Raw genomic sequence first — 13,410 nt, 5'->3', positions numbered from 1 at the left:
ATTCATAGTGCTGGCACCAAGCCCCAGTGATAACCCTGGAGGCAAAAAAAAAAGAAAGAAAGAAAGAAAGAAAGAAAAGAAAAGAAAAGAAAAGAAAAGAAAAGAAAAGAAAAGAAAAGAAAATTAAAAGGGGCTGGGTGGTGGTGCACCTGGTGGAGTGTACAAGGACAGAGGTTCAAGCCCCCAGTCCCCATTTGCAGGGGGAATGTTTCACGAATGGTAAAGCAGATCTGTAGGTGTCTCTCTGTCTCCCTATATTCTCCTTACCTCTCAATATCTGGATGTCTCTATCAAATAAATAAAGATAATTTAAAAATAACAAAGACTAACAGACTGGCTGACAGCCACCCTGCTCCATCTGATTTTTTTAAGTTCTTTACTGGGGAATGAGTGTTTTTAATAGCTGAGCAGTATTCCATTGTGTATATATAACACAGCTTGCTCAGCCACTCATCTGTTGTTGGACACTTCCAGGTTTTGGCTATTAAAAATTGTGCTACTGAGAACATATGTGTACACAGATCTTTTTGGATGGGTGTGTTGGGTTCCTCAGGATATATCCCCAGGAGAAGAACTGCAAAATCATATGGTAGGTCCATTTCTAGCCTTCTGAGAGTTCTTCAGACTGTTCTCCACAGAGCTTGGACCAAGTTACATTCCCACCAGCAGTGCAGCAGGCTTCCTTTGACTCCACAACCTCTCCAGCATTTGCTGCTGTTACCTTTTCTGATATATGATATTCTCACAGGAGTTAAGTGGTATCTCATTGTTGTCTTGATTTGCATTTTTCTGACAATCAAAGACTTGGAGCATTTTTTTCATGTGTTTCTCTGCCTTTTGGATCTCTTCTGTGGTGAATATTCTGTCCATGTCCTCCTCCCATTTTTGGATGGGGTTATTTGTTGTTGGGTTTGGCAAGCTCTTTATATATTTTGGTTATTAGCCTCTTGTCTGATGTATGGCAGGTAAAGATTATCTCCCATTCTGTGAGGGGTCTCTTGGTTTGGGTAGTGGTTTCTTTTGCTGTGCAGAAGCTTTTTAATTTGATGTAGTCCCATAGGTTTGTTCTTGCCTTAGTCTTCTTAGATTCGTTTTGTTGAAGATGTCTTTAAAATTTATGCGGAAATGAGTTCTGACAACATTTTTCTCTAAGTATCTGATACCTTCTGGTCTAACATCCCAGTCCTTGATCCACATTTACTTTTGTATTTGGTGTAATATAGTGGTTCAGTTTCATTCTTCTGCATGTTTCAACCCATTTTTTTCCAACACCATTTGTTGAAGAGACTCCGCTTTCCCTATTTAATAATTTGGGCACCTTTGTCAGAGATTAGATGTCCATAGGTGTGGGGCTCTGGGTAGTATATTCATTTTGATGATGTTAATTCTTCCAACCTATGAACATGGAATATCTTTCCACTTCTTTGTGTCTTTTTCAATTTCCTTGAGTAGTGACTCATAATTTTCAATATACAAGTCTTTCACTTGTTTGGTTAGGTTTATTCCTAGATATTTTATTGTTTTGTTGCTATAGTAAAAGGAATTGATTTCTGGATTTCATGTTATTCTGAGTGTTTGCATAGAGGAATGCCACTGACTTTTGTATGTTAATTTTATAACCTGACACCTTACTGTATTGCCTGATGATTTCCAAATCCATCTGATTTAAGTACTGCTCCTTAGCAAGCATTTGTGATGAAAAGTTTTCCAGGAAAGATCACATATGCCTGTTGTCTCAAACAGAAGATATGAAACTTGGGCACTAGTTGTTCTATTTTTTTTTACTTAGAATTTAATTTTTTTTTTTTGCAGAGGTAAAAACTGACTATGTTAAAGCTTATGACAAACAATGCAGCACTTTGCCTTTAATGGATATCAAGTTCAAAATTGACAATGTCCTAGGTTGAAGAAATGTAAAAAAGCTGTAAGTGGAAACAAATTATAACTGAGAGCCTACCATGTACCAGGGATTATTCTGGAATATATTTGTCACGAGGCATCAAGACAAGAAGGAATTTCAGTCTTAGAATACGGGACTCTATTCTAGAAAATATGAAATTCCACAATGGAATACAGCCTTTAGAAAATAAGGAAGTAATTTAAACTCTACCATTATTAATTTGAGAAACACATTTCCCAAAATATCACCCAGCCATTTTAACTCCAGGAAGTGGTCCACTGGGTTCTTCATTCAATTACAAGTCCAATCCTCTATGCACCAGAAATTCCACACATCTCCTTTAAATAAATAAATAAATAAATAAATAAAAACAGTTGGGGACCTCTGTTTTAAGAAAAATCAGAGACCAGACTAAATGACATAGTAGAGTTTGATTAAATGGGTATTATGAAGCTGGGTTTGGCAGACTTTTTGCATTTCATTCTTTGGCTGAGTGTTGGCTTATGCTCTGCACATGTCTTGTGTAACTATAAAAATGATCACAAGCAAGTCAGCTATAACATGCTATAGAAGCACTAAGTAAGACCAGAACTGAGACAAGAGATGGGGAAGTTGTAAGAAAAATGAGAGAACATATACCAAATTTAGGAAAAATCTGCCTTTCATCTTTCTGCCTTTCATTTGACCACAAATCAGACTACCCTGCAGTATTTAACATAAAGAGACTTCAGAAGCAATAAATAAATCTCTGTGTGGGATGGGGTTCTAGCATTTTAAAAAGGGTCTTAAAAACAAGTGATTTCCAAAACTAAGGCTCCTGAGTAACTGTCATGCACCTGGAGGAATAATGTGACCACCTCCAAATATGAGTAAATATGAGTCCCCACTTCCACAAACCTTGCTGAGCTCAGGAAGATGAATCCACAGGGGCAAGGACCAAGCTCCCTATCTGCTTGACTCCAGACCGCCCTCCTGGACAGCCACAATCTTCAAGGGTTTGTTTCTCCGTAAGAAGCAAGGCAGGTTGGCAAAGAGAAACAGAAGGCATCACTACTACAAGGAAGAAATTGCCTAACAGAATATGATCCCTCAAGTGAAATTCTCCAGGGGTGTTTGGGAGGTAGGAGAGGGAAAGTCTAGAGTCTCCTTGATCTAGTGGTTCATGCAGTCATGCAATGATATACCAAGGCTTGGGAGGTGCTCCTTTGCAGGCTCTCAGTGGTCACTCGCCACCACACCAAAGTCAAATCTTTCAATTCCAAAGCAGACCTAATAACACAACTAGGTTATGCTGCATTCTGGAACTTTACTCATTTTAGACAGAAATTCAATTGTGCACATATTTAGTCCCTGACAACACTGAAAATCAATTACTTCTAAAATCTATTAAATAGATCATCAAGTAGACTGATATCAAGACCCAATGATCATGCTACATGGGAGTCAAAAAAGGAGTGGGCCTTTCCTAATCCTCAGTTATTCACTGATCCATGCAGGAATGGGGGGTGGGGGAAATTATGACTGCACTTTTTAAAGTTATATTTTTGGGGGTCGTATGGTGACACACCTCTTTGAGTGCACATGTCACAATGCACAAAGACTCAGGGAAAGCTTCAGAAGTGGTGAAGCAGTGCTGCATGCAAACATCTCTCTCTCTCTCTCTCTCTCTCTATATATATATATATATATATATATATCCCTCTGCCTCTCAATTTCTGGCTATCTCTATCCAATAAATAAGTAAAAAGGAAGGAAGGAAGGAAGGGAGGAAGGAAGGAAGGAAAGAAGGAAGGAAAAGTTACATTTTTTTAAAAAGCCTATAGGCTGGGCAGTGGTGCACCTGGTTAAGTGAACACAGTAGCAAGTGGAAGGACTCATGCAAAGATCCAGGTTCCAGCCCCTGGCTCCCCACCTGCAGGGAGGACACTTCAAGAGCAGTGAAGCAGGTGTGCAGGTGTCTGTATTTATCTCCCTCTCTAGCTCCCCCCTCTCCTTTCAATTTCTATCTGTCCTATCAAATTTTTCAATGTGGGAGAAAATGACCACCAGGATCAGTGGATTAGTAGCGCTGACACTGAGCCCCAGCGATACCCTAGAGGCGAAAAGAAAAGAAAAAAGAGCCCTAAGAAGTTATACTTTCTAGCTTCTATTAGGGAAATAGCTAGTATTTTAAAAGAGCAAGTAAAAGTATGCACTCCCAAAGGACCCTTGAGCCACTGAACACAAAGAATGCTTATTGATCAAAGAGGTAAAATGTTTATTTGGTTTCTATGTCTTTTTTTTTTTTAAAGAGAGAAGTAGACCCTTTTAAAAAAGTTTTATTTATTTATTCATGAGAAATGATAGGAGAGAGAGAAAGAGCCAGACATCACTCTGGTACATGTGCTGCCAGGGATTGAACATGGGACCTCATGTTTGAGAGTCCAAAGCATTATCCACTGTGCCACCTCCCGGACCACGGTTTCTGTGTCTTAATTGTAATCAAGGTCTTGGTCTTCAAGATTCAAGTAACAGTTATTGATGTCAGAAGCACTAACCTACTGATAGCATTTATGGGGTTCTATTGATTTATAGGATATGGAGTCACATTCTGTTCAAAGGCTGCGCACACACAGTGAACACAGCACACTGGCTGGAAACTTTCTAGTGGCATGTCTAAACTTTCTATTTTATTGGTCAGATGAATTTGTATTTATGTTGGAAGGTTGTTCTATATAGAGCTATATTTAAATAGACACCTTGAAGTGATACCATACTATTTCATAAGCAAAAGTGGCTTTTTAGCCAATGTTCTATCTCTGGAATAGCTCAAGATGCTGCATAGGTGAGAAATTATATATATGTCATCACTCACCAGCCTGAACTCACACACAGTTCAAAAGCTGGCTATGGAGGAAAATAAATGTTTCCTTGAACAAAAGAGACAACACATGCATTTGACCAAAGTGTTAATGTTTTTTTTTAATCATAGCTAAATGTAATAGGGACTTGATTTCTAATCAAAAGTGAAACATTGGTTATATAAAATATTTGTGATATTAAATGCCAGAATAAAGTGGTTTGAAATTCTGATTTGGATAGGGCAGCATGAAAGAAACAAGGAAGATCATTTAAACTCACACTACTTTTTTTCTTGCCACCTGGGTTATAGGTGGGGCTCAGTGAAGCACTCCTGACATTTTTTTTTTACTAGGACAGAGAGAAATTGAGAGGGGAGGGGAAGATAGAGAGGGAGAAAGACAGATATCTGCAGACCTGCTTCACTGGTTGTAAAGTGTCCTTCCTGCAGGTGAAGACCAGGGACTCGAACCCTGGTGTTTGTGCATGGTAACATGTGCACTCAACAAGTGAACCACTGCCCAGTACCCTGGACTCACACTACTGTGCCAATTCAAAATGAATGGGAGGTACTGACCCATAATGATAATACAGTAATAGTTGATTTCTAAATCTAAGAAATTGATGTTTTAGGAGTCAGTCTATATGACGTGCTAAACAGTCTGAGGGGTGTGTGTGTGTGTGTGTGTGTGTGTGTTTTAAACCTTATTAAGACTCTTAAAAATGCTCATTCCTACCATCTGTCCACTATTTCTGCTATGAAACACCTTTGCAAAAAAGTTCCCTTCTATGCAATGACTCTGAATATAGAGTGAGACTTTCTACCAAGTAAGCTGTATTTTCCAAATACCACATTAAAAACTACTGCCAGTAGCCTCCAGAAAAGACAAATGGTAAAAAACTGTTTACATGGGGCTGGTTTTTATTTCAGTAAGTTGGAATGAGCCTTAAGCCACATTACACAGCGATGGCAGCTGACATACTGTACTGAAGTTCAAAACACATTTCCTTTCCATTTATTGCAACACCTTACATACATTCTCTGCATCATTGTGTGTTTCTGCACATGCAGGGCGTACACAGCCAACAGCACCAAACAAGCAGAACTCGTCTATTTTTATCTGTTGCTTGGTAACATATGTAACCAATAAAAACAACAGGAAATATTTCCCCAAATCATGGTAAAAGAAATAGATAGGGAACCCAAACATACTGTGAGATGTGATGAGTTTATTAAATAAAACTAACTAGCTTTGGATTCAGTGCCCATACACAGGGAGGGAGAAGTTCTTATTTTCCTTATTTCACAGGATTTTTATCATTTGTTGTTGCCATGGCTTCAATGCTCCTAGATGACTTTTTCTCTGGGAGATGAAGAGGGAGATAGAGATGGAGAGGGAGAAGGAGAGGCAGAGGCAGAGTGAGAGGCAGAGTGAGAGGCAGAGGGAGAGGCAGAGGGAGAGGCAGAGGGAGAGGCAGAGGCAGAGGCAGAGTGAGAGGCAGAGGCAGAGGCAGAGGCAGAGGCAGAGGCAGAGGCAGAAAGACCACACCACAGCATCAAAGCTTCCTCTAGTGTAGTGGGGGCCGGCTGGGCTCAAACCTGACTTGTGAGCAAGACAAAGCAGGCACAATATCCAGATGAGCTGTCTTGCTCCCCCTAAATGTTTATGTCATGTTAGATACAGTTTCACATGAGATAGAGACAGGGTGAGAACAAGCCAGAGCAACACCCTGGCATATGCATCACTGGATATCCAGCCAGGAACCTCAGGCATGCAAGTTCAGTGCTCTTCCAGCTGAGCTATTTCTCCAGCCATAGAACCTTTTTTCCTTTTTTATTTATTTAAAAAAGGAGACATTAACAAAACTGTAGGGTAGGAGGGGTACAACTCCACACAATTCCCACCACCAGATCTCTGTATCCCATCCCCTCCCCTGATAGCTTTCCTATTCTTTATCCCTCTGGGAGTATGGACCCAAGGTCACTGTGGGTTGTAGAAGGTGGAAGGTCTGGATTGTATAATTGCTTCCCTGTGGAACATCAGCCATAGAACTTTTATAACATAACAAAAGAGGTAGAATAAGTAGGGACTTATTCAGGCAGACTTGAAAAACGCACAGTAAATAAATCGAAGAAGCTGTGTAAGTACTTAAAAGTATGTCTTGCTTGGTTTTGAATGTTTTGACTTGGTTCTAAGTCTGACTCAATTGTTCATTAGGCCTATAAGCACTAGACTGCTACACCTGTAAGTCAAACATCACTGCATTAACCGTCTTGTGGAAGATTCAATATTTTTATTGTTATTGTGGCTATTGTTGTTGTTATTGATGTCATCATTGTTATACAGGACAGAGAGAAATGAAGAGAGGAGGGGAAGACAGAGAGGGGGAGAGAAAGATAGACACCTACAGACCTCCATCACCGCCTGTAAAGCAACTGCCTTGTAGGTGGGGAGCCGGGGGCTTCAACTGGTATCCTTATCCTGGTCCTTGCACTTCGTACCACATGCGCTTAACCCACTGCACTATTGCCCGACTCCCAATTTTTGTTTTCGAAAGCATGCAATCTCAATTCTCTCCATCCTTCCTACATGACCACCACCTCCCACTCCGACAGCCAGAGTCCCACCTTTCTCTTTTCAATTCTAGTCTTTCATATTGTGAGTGAAAAGGAAGATTATGGGTTGATTAGAAGTCTACACCCTACTTGTTAAAAGCTTTTGTGCTGCACATTTTGAAAAATACATGGTTATAAGGACTCAGGAAAAAGGCATCACGACTCATGTTGTGCATTTGTGAGTGCTGGGGCATTAAAATAAACAGAACCAAAGGGAGTGGGGTAGAAATTGTCTCAAGACAAAACAGTCATTTATTTAGACATCACAATGGTGAGGCACCAATTTCTAATTATAGCCCCTGTGGTCTGAGACAGGGGTGTAGACATAGTCCCATTATGTCAGTGTTAATTGAAATCATGAGAATGCAGCTCTCTAGCAGAAGAGCTATTAATTTTCATGGTGCATGTAACCACTTGTGTGTTTTTGAAAGACCACAGCAGACTTCACCCTCCCAGGCAAAACTGCTGTTCCAAAAGCAGGTAAATGAGAAATGTATCGTGAACCATGACAAGTAAGTATGAAATAAGTAAATGCAAAGACATGTAGCACTAAGGTATTCTAGAGCCATCTGTTGTTAATTCAAGTGGCTTTTTTGAAGTTTGCATTGCGGTACTCTTATCAAGGGAGCCAGCGAGTGTGTGTGTGGGGGTTGGGGGGAGCATCTAGACAAGTACACTTCAGTTCAGAAGTAACTTTCTCTTCAAGGAAGCCAAGCTTGCTGGTATGAAAGGCCTTTAAATGGCTTAGTGATAATCAAGCCATTGCTCAACTGCAAACCACAACCCTTTTGTTGCAAAAGGAAACTGGGAAAGCAAGGCACCTATTCATGAAGAGAAAGTAGGAGGGCCAGGCGGTGGCACACTGGTTAAGTGCACACGCTACAGTGAGCAAGGACCCAGGTTCAAGTCCCTGGTCCCCACCTGCAGGGGGAAGGCTTCACGAATGGTGAAGCAGGGCTGCAGGTGTCTCTGTGTCTCTTCCTCTCTATCTCCCCTCCTCTCCCCTTTCAATTTCTCTCTGTTTCTATCCAATAATAAATTAATAAAAATATATAAAAGGATGCATCTGCTATAAAGAGAGAGGGGGAAAGAAAATGGGAGCATCTCTTGCATTAAGTATAGAATAAAGAAGCCCCCGTACTATAGGGGTTTTCATAGCTGTCTTTGAACACTTCTTTGTAGATAAAAAGGGGTGAGGTGACTGTCTTTAATGAGAAAAAGTAGTCTTCACTCTGAAAGCTCTTTTTCAGGCCCAAGCTACACAGACTCTATTGGTCCCAGTGAAGGAATGCTTATTTTGGGGGCCCTTGTAATTCTCCCTGAAAATTTCACTTGGACAGCAGTGGGTAGTGTGTGCGTGTATTATGGGGAGGCTAAGAGATGACCCACATGGGTAAGCACTGTTTTGGTCCTCAAACCGGTGGAGAAGTTTACTTGTTCATTAATAAAACATATCACTATACCTGAAATGAACATCTCTAACTGGCTAATCCAAAGGCTCATGTAATGAGTATTTTCTCAAAATGTACAAGTTCTGCTTGTATATTCTCATTTTAATATTACTTCTTTAGCTTTTATAAAAAGTATGTTTTTCTTTATTTGTTTGTTTTTGTTTGTTTATTAGAAAGACAGCCAGAAATTGAGAGGGGAGGGAAATATAGAGAGGGAGAGAGGCAGACACCTAAACACTGCTTTACCACTCAGAACGGCTCAAACACTGTAACGTGCGCTCAACTAGGTGTGCCACCACCCGGCCCTCACTGCTTACTTGTATATTCTCAAACAGAAACACTACAAACCTGATTTTTATATAGTTTGAGCTCTAGCCCCTTTAAAAGCTGATCTGATGCCTAAATGTTACATAGCCTAGATAATATAACTCAACCTGGTCGAAGGTTCTACTTTCAACTTAGGTTAGATTTCAAATCTGGAAAAAAATCTCAGCAGTGACGCAAAACTAGTAAAGATCCCAAACAATTAAAGCAGGCATAAAACAGTCCTTTCAAGTAAACAGCTGGAATGTTAACATTTATGCAAAGTAAATTAAGTCTGACAGACTGTATTCTCCTGTATGTATGTAAATCTCTTGGGCAGATTTGTATAAAGACTAGGGACCAATTCTAAAAGATTTTAGGGTTCTCTGTAGACAGTGATTCTCAAACAATAGAAATAATATTGAAGTACATAAGATAAGATATCTCTCTGGCTTTAAGAAACGAAAAACCCTCCAGCCCAAGTGGAGAGCTCTGGAAGGAAACTTGGGTTTCCTAAGGAGCCTTTTCCTCTGCGAAGTGAAGAGAACAGCAAGTCAGGCTTGTATCAGCCACCTGGCCCTTCTTCTCATCAATTACTTTAAAATTAGGGGGGCTGGTTAATGTAAAGAAAATGTTCCTCCGGGGCCTGGGTGGTAGTGCACCAGTTTAAATGCACATAGTACAAAGCACAAGGGCCTGTGCAAAGATCCTGATTCAAGAACCCGGCACCCAACCTGCAGGATGGTTGCTTCACAAGTGGTGAAGCAGGTCTGAGAGTGTCTAGTTTTCTTCTCCCCCCCCCCCACCACCATCCCCTGGCGGGAGCAAAGTCAAGCCTGCTGTATGGCATGGCCCCAGCAGGCTAGGGCTAACTGCAAAGCAGAAAGTCCTGGACTATACTGAAGCTATTTCTCCTTACGGTGATAATTTGAAGATTTATTGGCTGTTGAAAACACACAAATATTACGTGAGGACAATGGCAGAGGCAAGTCAAGACTGCTGTATGGCATAGCCCCAGCAGGCTAGGGCTAATTGCAAAGTGTAAAGTCCTGGACTAAACTGAAGCCATTTTCCTTACATTGATAATTTAAGGACTTATTTGCTATATTGCAAATACACAAATATTACCTGGGGACAACAGAAAGAAATCCCCAGGGGAAGTACATAGTGACAACAATTATGGGCAGTGAGTGTGACAAGACTAAAAATGGCCTAGGAGCAGAGGCTGCTGTACCCATTGGGAGGCTTTTAGAAGAGGAGCTACTTATCGGCACTGCAGCTTCTCGGGTAGCTGGACTCAGGCCAGGGGCTTGTGGCGTGGGTGGCAGACTGTGGTCTTTATTTAGATGTAAAGAGGCCCTGTTGCTTGCCCTTACCCACAAACACCACGCTTTCACTTGCAGGCATCTATGATGAGTGCTGGGTCATGTAGTCGAATAACTAATGTTGGGATGTGTGGGTAGAGGTAAGTGAACGTTCGTTGGCTAGGGGTTGGTGAACTTTCATATGTGGGGGGGGGGTGGCCAGGGGAGAGCCCCCATGGCGTGTGCTTGCTTTGCAGCAGAGGATTTCTTTAGGTGGACAGCCTACTATGATCTAGTTAGGCCCATTCAAGAATGGGTTAAGAAGAAAAGCTATTTAACTCTAGAGAAAAGTGTTTATTCATACAGAAGATCAGAACAGGGAGATGGTCAAAACACAGATGGTCATTTCAAGGGAACTTTCAAGGGAAAATTTAGACTACTCCTGACCAAGGGAACTTTCAAGGGTAGATTTAGACTACCCTAGACCCAGGAAACTTTCAGGGGTAGATTTAGGCTACCCCAGACCCAAGAAACTTTCAAGGGGAGATCAGGATGCCCCAGACCTAGGGAACTTTCTAAGGAAAACATGTCTATAATAATAATAGTAATAATAATAATGTTGTTTAAGGTTATTCCTGATGTTAATGAAAACAATTATACATGATGTCATTTGTATCCTTGATGTTAATGAAAATAATCTTACATAATGTCAACTATATCTGGGCAAAAAGTGTTTAAATAATAAACCTCTGCAGGCAGAGGGCAGAGACTCTGCTCTCCTGCACCTGAAACAGCTGATGTGTCTCTCACTTCATTCATCTCACCAACTCCCCCTTTCCTTCAGGGACTCTGTATTACTTTCACTGGGGCCGGCTCCCGGCATTCCCCTCCTCTCAATTTCTCTCTGTCCTAACCTTCAATAGAATAGAAAAAATGGCCTCCAGGAGCCGTGGATTCATGGTGTTAGCATCAAGCTCCAGCAGTAACTCTGGAGAAAAAAAAAAAAAAAGAAGGAGGGAGGGAGGGAGGGAGGGAGGAACTATCCCTCAAGCACTTACAAAGGGCTCTCTACCCCTCGTTTTTATCTCAGCACACACAGGCATTCAAAACACAAAGCACCTACCTATTCACCTTAGGATAATCCCAGGGAATTGCTGGCAGTGGGCAATGTGTAAGGTGAAAGGAACTATACTATACATTCTGGAGGGACTCTGACATGAGCGTGTACAATAGTAATAATGACTGTCAAGCCTGGCAGAAGTTCAGGAACCAGAGTATTTCTTTAATTATAACCATATATCCATTTCCCCCACTTGCTTCACTACTCCACCGTACTGTGTCCCCACATACCTTTGCAACTTACAATGAAAATATCAGGAGGAAAAAGATTAAGCAAAAGCATGCTCTAAAGAATTATATCCAGGGAGTTGGGCAGTGGCGCAGCGGGTTAAGCACATGTGGTGCAAAGCGCAAGGACCAGCATAAGGATCCCGGTTCAAATCCCTGGCTCCCCACCTGCAGGGGAGTCACTTCACAGGTGGTGAAGCAGGTCTGCAGGTGTCTGTCTTTCTCTCCCCCTCTCTGTCTTCCCCTCCTCTCTCCATTTCTCTCTGTCCTATCCAACAACAATGACATCAATAACCACAACAATGTTAAACAACAAGGGCAACAAAGGGAAAATAAATAAAATTTAAAAAAAGAATTATATCCTGAGAATTTTGTCCCTAAAGATGAGCAAGCAAACCAAACTGTAGTCATGAATGCAAACAATCAAATTTCTCCCAATTCTAATAGGGACTGCCCTGTAAGCACAGATTTCTTTCATGACACGATTCTTTAGATTACTTAACCCCAACCCCAACCTTAACCCTGGTGAAAGCTCCCCCACTAAATACAGTGAACTCGCAATATAGTTTTTCCTAGAACAATCCTAGTTGCTTATGAAAACTTATTGTCTTAGTACATTCTGGTTTAGACAATAAGAAATTGTATGGTCACCCTAACTCTCCTATGCAAATACTAGCCACGTTCAACCCTGCTTAGATTCTGAGTTCAAACAAGGTTTAGTGAGTTCAGGGTGGCATGGCTAGAGACCACTGTGTTTCTAAATGAACCCTGAAGAACATTCAGGTAAATACTGTAGTGTTCATAATACTGTACAGTTTTGATCTGACCTTCCCTCTCATTCTCACAACCAATGGAAGTTATCAAAGTGTGTCCAAACTTTTTAGCATTTGGCTTTTCCTAAAAGTAAACAACACCAAGATCCATCTTGCTAAGATAGCTTTTGTCCCAGGTATTTTATTTCTACTTTGGTATTGAGTCTATTGTTAAATGGAGAGGTTTTCAAGAAGTTTCAAATTTCATTCATTCATGGGCAAAGTGGGGTTGAGGTAGTCATAGAACCTGCTTTGACTATCCATGAAATCTTACTCAAAATCCTACTTCATAAAACTAAGGAAAGATCACCAATGTGTCCTGGAACCCCTACCTCTCCATAGCCCTGCCTCACTAGGGAAAGATAGAGATAGGCTGGGAGTGTAGATTGACCTGCCAGTGCCCATGTCCAGCAGAGAAGCAATTACAGAAGCCAAATATTCCACCTCTGCACCTCATAATAATCCTGGGTCCATGCTCTCAGAAGGAAAAAGAAGAAGAAAGCTTTCAGTGGAGGGGATGGGAGACAGAACACTGGTGGTAGGAATTGTGTGGAATTGTACCCCTCTTATCTTATGATCTTGTTGATCATTATTTACAAAAAAAAAAAAAAAAGACTACTTGTGATCCTATGAAGAAAGCTATAAGGCAAGAACAAGTGGTCTATACTCATTGTCATTTAAAGTCTGCCCATGTGTATATTTCCTCCTAAGGAGGGGAAGAAGCCTAAGTTGAAATAGAGTATGAAGGTATGAAACCTAGTATTAAAGTTATTAAAACGAGTACCATCTTGCATGGAATGATAATTAGACCAAAGAACCAGTGAAAAGAGTGATGACA

General features: G+C 40.9%; 1 protein-coding gene across 1 annotated transcript in view; it reads right to left on the bottom strand.

The window, feature by feature from the left end:
• Positions 1-13,410, bottom strand: part of GPC4 (glypican 4) — a 141,653-nt gene that overhangs the window by 15,645 nt on the left and 112,598 nt on the right. The gene's annotated exons all lie outside the window — the stretch shown is intronic.

Source organism: Erinaceus europaeus, chromosome X (genome assembly GCF_950295315.1).
Source record: "Erinaceus europaeus chromosome X, mEriEur2.1, whole genome shotgun sequence".
NCBI classification, from domain to species: domain Eukaryota; kingdom Metazoa; phylum Chordata; class Mammalia; order Eulipotyphla; family Erinaceidae; genus Erinaceus; species Erinaceus europaeus.
Note: the sequence above shows the minus strand (reverse complement) of the source record. Positions and strands in the feature narration are given on the sequence as shown.